The following is a 6991-nucleotide window of genomic DNA, read 5'->3' as shown; positions in this document are numbered from 1 at the left end:
GTGGTAGTCAACGTGAGTGGTAATCAACGTGAGTGGTAGTCAACGTGGTAGTCGACAGATGAAGGTCACTACACGTACTGCATGAACCGGGAAGCTTTTCACGCGTTTAAACCGTCTTTGTAGATTGCCGACAGCTTTAGACAGCGCACAAATGCCGACGATCGCATACCCGCTTACGTTCCACGAGGAGGCATGCAGGAACACAACACCACAGTTGTTTGACCGGAAACAAACTCACTAGATCGGCGAAAGATCGGCGAGATCACTAGATCGCTTTGCAAAAACCATACTCACCAAAGGCATTTCCAACACGAGGAGATCCCAAGACTTTGCTTTCGTTCGCGTCGAAAGCACTGCTCGCACAAGCATCGTTTGCTTCTTCGAGAGGCCGGCTCTTCGCAATCGGCTCGTACATGTAGGGAGTAACGCCGAACTCCTCAGAAAAACGCAGTCTCTCTAAATTTTCCATTACCGTCTCAGAAAAATAGCACCAAGCTACCTGGCACCGTGCTTCATGTGTAGCGGCAGCGGTCGGTTACTAGAGTTGACGTCACGAGGTGCCCGACCAATCACAGGCGGAAACGAGACGCGCGAGCTGGGCGTGTCCGCTGCTGCACTTTTCGTCGAAATAAAATATATTTGCGCTTTCTATCGCTCAATTTCGATACGATATTCGAATTCGGAGGGTTGAAAACTACTATGTACAGATGTTCACTCATTTTTTCTGGAAAACCTTTCAGCTTCCCTTTAAAATAGCCTAAGACGACTAGCGTGTTGCCCTTTGCCAGTTTGCAGGTGCCTTGGAAGATTGGAATTTGGCTTTCTTAACTTTTGTTTCGGCGGGCTATAGGTATTTACGATGAAGATGCTGCCCCCGTTCTTCTTTCTAATTTCTAATAATTTCTATGATCACGTGCTGTGTGTCTGTTTCGGCTATCCTATTGAGGCTTATGGCTATGATCGCTTTGTTGACTAAGATTGCCGTCCTTCCTTTTTCCTGGGTTTCGTAGCACGTATATCCTCCTAGGGTTGGTGTGGTGCCCGTTTCCTGAAGCGCAATAATGTCGGGTGCCGTTTGTTGTGTGTGAATATATTGTTGAAGTAGGCCCTGCTTCCTTCGGTAGCCTCTGCAGTTCCATTGCCATATGTCTAGATTTTCTTGTTTGCTTAAGGTTTTTCTGGCCATGTTAAGCTTCTGTGTTAGTCGTGGTCGCGTTGGCGAGGGCTGTCAGTGCGGGACGGTGGTACGCCTTCTCTCTGATGTTTTCGGTGAAGTTTTGCTTGCGGATCGAGCTGCGTAATTTTGTTATTTGCGCTTGCGTTTGTTTTGTTGTTTGTTGAATCATCTGTTGCATCATCTGCTGCATTTCGGCTTTAAATTTGTTAAAGTTCTCGTTGCTTGCCTGCGACTAGTGCGGCGGTTGGGTTAGCTTGGGTTGCGGCTGCGGAGGGCTGCTCGGTCTCTGGTCCCTAACTGCCTTCGTGAGCTCGGCTACCTGGCGTTCTAGCTCGCTCTGACTGACGCGGGCGAGTTCCAGTTCGCGTCTTAGGGCTGTGATTACTTTGTTCGCATCCTTCTGCTGCTTAGGCGCGTTGTTGTTATTTGTGTTTGTGTTCTGTTTAACTTCCCCACCCGAGTGCGGAGCAAACCAGGGATTTCCTGCTCCCCAGCTCACTTTGACTCTGGTCTTCCGTGCGGGTGTCTTCTGCTTTTGCTGCTGCTGGCCAACCGGGGTACCAGGGGCGGGAAGGACCGTGAACGGCTCCTCGACCGGCTCTGTGACGCCCGGGATCTCGAACGGCTGCGCGAGGTCCCCCCTTCAGAGCTGAACCACCGCAGCTTCTTGCCGCGGTCGTCCCGGCTGCGGCGTCTGCTGTCGTGGCTGCCGCCGCCGCTGCCGCCGTGGTTGTTGCGCAGCTCCCTGGCCTTCTTCAACTTGTCTTGGCATTCTTTGGATCCGGTGACGTGGCTACCGCCGCAGATCAGGCATTTGGGTGTGCACTGGTGGCCCTCCGCCGGGTTTTGCGTACCGCACTGCTTGCACGCCTTGGCTTCCGGATTGGGGCACACGTCCGTCCGATGACCTTGTTGACAGCAGATATACATACCTGCCTCGTGGGACGATACGGGTAGCACCACATCTCACCTCCGTAAAAAATGACTTGTTTCGGGAGTATGGGGCCGTCGAAGGGGATGACAGCCGACTTGGATTTTCCTAGCGTTCGGGCGCTGTGAATCTTGACTCCTTGAGTCCGCACCCGCAGGTTGGCTTTCAGTTCTTCCGGCGAAGTCCCCAGGTCCACTCCATGAATCACGCCGCGGCGGGTGTCTTCTGGAGCTGCCACGTAAGCATTAGCATTGTAGGAGCGTTCCCCGAACGTGAGGTTGGAAATGCGTCTCACGTGTTGGGCGGCCATCTCGCTTGCCGTGCTCATTATTATGATGTTTGTTCCCGTGCGAAGTCTGATGATCAGATCTTCTCCTTTACATTGATGGTTGCACGCTGCCGCTACGGCGCGGGCTACTTGGTGGGTCTAGAGCGACCTGATTACTAGTACTTTCGGCCACAAAATGATTTTGAAATCGTCCTTGGGGAGCGGGGGCAGCCTTTGCCTGGGCCGCCGCAGCGCTCCTCTCTCGCCGCTATTCAATGCGGCGGCGGCTGGCGCGCCAGCTGCCGGCGGAGCAGTGGCCGGAGTTTTTCCGCTGAGGTCACCCTGAGTGGTCGGCGGAAAATTCCCGGGGGTGTTCCGTTCGTTCCTTTGTCGCTTCTTCTGGCGTTTGAACAGGGCCGATTCCCAGTTCGATTCGTGTCCTCTCTTGGCTTCGTGTTGCTGCTCTCGCATGGCGGCATCCTCGATTCCCCCGTCTACCGAATTCTCGGAGTCGGTGGCGCCGATGTAGTCCTCGTCCATCTCCTGAGCTTCTAACAAATTTTGGGGTAGTATGCTCGTTGTTGGTTCAAAACTAGGGTAATTCGTAGGGCGGGGGTCCGTACCGGGCTGCATCGTCGCCTCGGAGCGAGCCGGGGTGCCCGCAAGCGCCCGTAGTCGAGCTAAGCCCCGTTAGGCCTAGCGCCCGCTCGGCCACGAGCAATCTTCCAAGTCCGGTAAAAAGCCAAAAATTGGTCCTACCGTCTTGAATTCGGTTCCAGGTGGTCCAGCTTGTGTTTCCTCTAAGCTCCAAACAAAATTTGGGGGCCCATTGGGTTGAGAAAGTCCGGGGGGGGGGGGAGTCAGAATGGTCTGAGCCCATGCGACGCACGTCCGCACTTCTCTGAACAGGGAACTCCAGTGGAACATATTAAAAGATGAAAGTATCGGCCATGAGGTAATTGATTTTCTACAGGAAATATATCAAGAAAATAATGTTGAAATAACATGGGAAGGAATTAAGAGTACGACAACTGTCGAGGCACACAGGATTAAGGCAAGGTTGTCCTCAGTCACCGCTGCTGTTCATGCTTTATATGATAAGTATGGAAAGAAGGCTACAAGGAAGCAATTGCTTTTGTTTTTGCCTGTAATGTTCAAATACCGTTTCATTTGTGTCAATGTTGTTATTGCGAATGCTTTACACATGCTGTATGATACACTGCGATACTGTTGCCAAGTCATTGTAGGGTGCGCCGACCTCTGTCAAGCCTTTCTTCTGGCTTTTTGTCGATGCACCCAACATCCTCATGACGATGTTGAATAAAGAATTGAATTGAAAAAAAAAATCAAGGGTATAATCTGTCGTGCAGATTAGGCGGAAAGGTTGTTGAGCAACGACTGCCGGGTTTAATGTATGCGGATGATATTGTACTGTTAGCAGATAGCCAGGAAGATTTGCAAACTCTGGTTAATTACTGTGGAGATGAAGGAGATAGTATAGGTTTCAGCTTTAGTGCAGCTAAGTCCGGTGGGATGTTTTTCAATGATACAACTGATCAGGAGATTACAATGCAAGGCCATGAAATATCCCGAGTGGCTGAATACAAATATCTCGGGATATGGATAAGCAAAGGGCAGATGTACACGGAAAAGCACGAACAGTCTCTCATGGCAAAAGGGCGAAGAGATGCCGGGATAATCAAACATAGGGCATTGCGGGGGTACAACAGGTATGAGGTACTGGGAGGTATTTGGAAGGGAGTAATGGTGCCGGGGCTTACTTTCGGGGATGCGGTCCTGTGCTTAAGGGCAGAAGTTCAGTTGGGACTAGAAGTAAATCAGAGAGCTGTTGGAAGTTTATCACTAGGTGCCCACGGGAAAACGACAAACGAAGCAGTACAGGGGTATATGGGCTGGGCATCGTTCGAAGCACGGGAAGCTCAGAGTAAAATCCTATACGAAAGACGTCTGAGGAAATTGGACGATAACAGGTGGGTAGCTAAGGTATTTAAATACCTCTACAGAAAGAGCGTTGACTCACAATGGCGGAAAAGAACTAGGAAGCTAACCAGTAAGTATGCCAGGCACTAGGACGGAGAAAGACAGAGCATTAAACGACAGGTTAAAAATGCGGAAGGTAAAAATTGGATAAATTCAATGGAAAAGAAGCATAGTGTGGAACTGTATCGATACTGGAAACAGCAGATCAGGAAGGAAGTGTTTTATGATAACTCAAGAGGCAGTGCCCTACTCTTTGAAGCTAGATCAGGATGTCTTAGAACGCGGAGCTATAAAAAGAAATTTAACGAAGAAGAAGACACATGTACTGTGTGTGGTAAATCTGTAGAAACAATAGAACACCTCATACTAAAATGTGATGGTATCCATCCCGATGCCGATGCGAGCACAGTCACGCTTCCTGAGGCCTTAGGGTTTAGAGATAACAATAGTCATGTAAATAAATATGTGGTGGAAATTAGCAAAAAGCGATTGGAAGATTGGCGGCTCAAAAGCAGAGAGGGGACATAAGGTTAAAAGTGTAGGAAGACGTATTTAAAGAAAATGGCGAATTTTAATAACTTACAACCCAGTTAAACAAAAATAAAAGGGTGAGCATGGTGGCAACTGCCATCACCCTGTTTCAAAGGGGACGCTCCTACCTTCCATCCATGCATCCATCCATCCATCAACACAGGAGAGTTGCTTGAGATTTTGTGGTGAATGGACGTGCTTTTCGGGGCTCCATGGCGGCGACGAAATCATAAGTTTTTGTGCATGCTTGGACCTTGCTTCGCTTTTTGATTTGCCGTTATTTCCCCTTAAAATAGTAGTTGGGTGGTTTTCTTTTTTTCCCTTTTTTGTCTCGTATTTCGTGTGCGCGGGTGTTTCGTGTACATTTGTTTTTGTAGGATGGTTAGAGCGTTCTTTCGCGCCACATGCGTCAACACGTGCAGCGGAGTGGGACGTTGAGTTATTAGAGAGACTAATAGCTAATAGTAATAGCCGAGACTACTAATAGTTTAGTTTACTACTAATAGACTACGAATAGTTGACTAATAGTTGAGACTAATAGCCATTAGTGGTTTTACTGTGCGTGTTTTGGTAGGAAAGTGAGAGCGTGGGTGCGTGGTTGAGCGCGTGCGATAGCCTGTCATATTTTGGGTCTCAGCAGCATTGATTGCTTTCGAAACAGTGTTTGAGAGTTGCTTTGCGACATTTTGAGGATTTGGATCCTGTGCGTATCGGTGTTTTCTAAAAGGCACGTGCTCTGCATTATTATATTATAGTAGTATTTATATCAGAAAAAGCCGTGCAATACATGGCAAAAAAGCCGGGAAAGCAGGCAGTGCGCGGGGGGGTCCCTCAAGGCAGATGAGGACACGGATGAGAATGGAAAAGGAATCGAGTCAGCCGGCAGAGACTGTGATGTTGGTACTAGGCTGTAGAAAATGGAGGACTTCCAGGAAGAGCTTGTCAAACAGGTGGAAAAGCTCAAAAATGAGCAAAACAGGGAGCGTGATGCGCGGAAGGTAGTTGAAAAATGACTTTAAGCAGCAGAGGAAAAGCTGAACAGGGCCGCCATTGTGAACGAGAATGTCCCATTACAATGGAACGCAGTCCCCCGACGTGACAGGCGAGGGAGTGCTAGCAAACTACGTGGAATGCGTGCAACGTGGTGAAGGGTTAGCTGGAAAGAGCGGTACCTGCCTTGAGGCTGCCACGCGGAAAAAGCAGGGACACAGGGGAGAATGCCCCCTGTCGAGTCCGAATGACGCGGAAAAGGACAAAGGGAAGCAGGGAGAGGTAGGCGAGAGTGAAAGGGTGATTATCGCCGGTGACTCAAACCTGGCTGGGTGCTCAGAAGCAATTGTGGAGAGGGTAAAGGCTATAAAAGAGTGGCGGTAGGGACATTTCCAGGGCGGACAATGGGTTCTGTCATGGAGTGAGCAAAAGAAAAGCTCGCAAAAAATCCCCACGTGCGCAACCTTGTCATAGTAGCAGGTGGGCTAAATGACGTCCTAAACAGGAAAGGGACAGGACTATAGCCCAGCGCTTGGCGAAAGGGGTGGACGACTTGCGCGAGCTATCCCCTCAGGTGCAGATCGTGGTGTGCACGGTGCCGGAGGTGCCTGTACGTGACAGTCACGTACAAAGAGCCGTAGTGGGTGCAAATGAGGCGATATGGAAAATGAGCCGAGAGAAGGGCTTCGAGGTTGTTAAAGTAAACAGGGAAGTGAGAAGGTGTGGAGGTTTTAAACGAGACGGGGTCCACTTCAATTACAGGCTGGCATGAGAAGTGGGCTGGTGACTCGGTGGTCGCGCTGTTGCTGTTTTAGGGGGCCCACGGGCGCTCAGGAGGCCAGAGTAGGTAGTAATGAAGAAGGTCCCCTAGGGGAACCTCAGAAGGGCCTGGCCGTCGATAGCAGAAAAAGGAGGAAAGCAAGAAAGAGAGCTCGCCATGCAACAGGATACATAAACATGCAGGGCGGCAGAAGAAAGGAAAAATGGGCAGATATTGAGGAGCAGTTAAATAGAGAACAAATAGGAGTGTATGTGGTGACAGAAACGCACCTTAGAGACTCAGAAGAGCCGCCAGTGATTGAGAATTATGTTT

The sequence above is a fragment of the Dermacentor andersoni genome, chromosome 9, assembly GCF_023375885.2.
Source record: "Dermacentor andersoni chromosome 9, qqDerAnde1_hic_scaffold, whole genome shotgun sequence".
In the NCBI taxonomy this organism is placed as follows: domain Eukaryota; kingdom Metazoa; phylum Arthropoda; class Arachnida; order Ixodida; family Ixodidae; genus Dermacentor; species Dermacentor andersoni.
The sequence above is the reverse complement of the archived record's forward strand: the minus strand, read 5'-3'. Positions refer to the sequence as shown.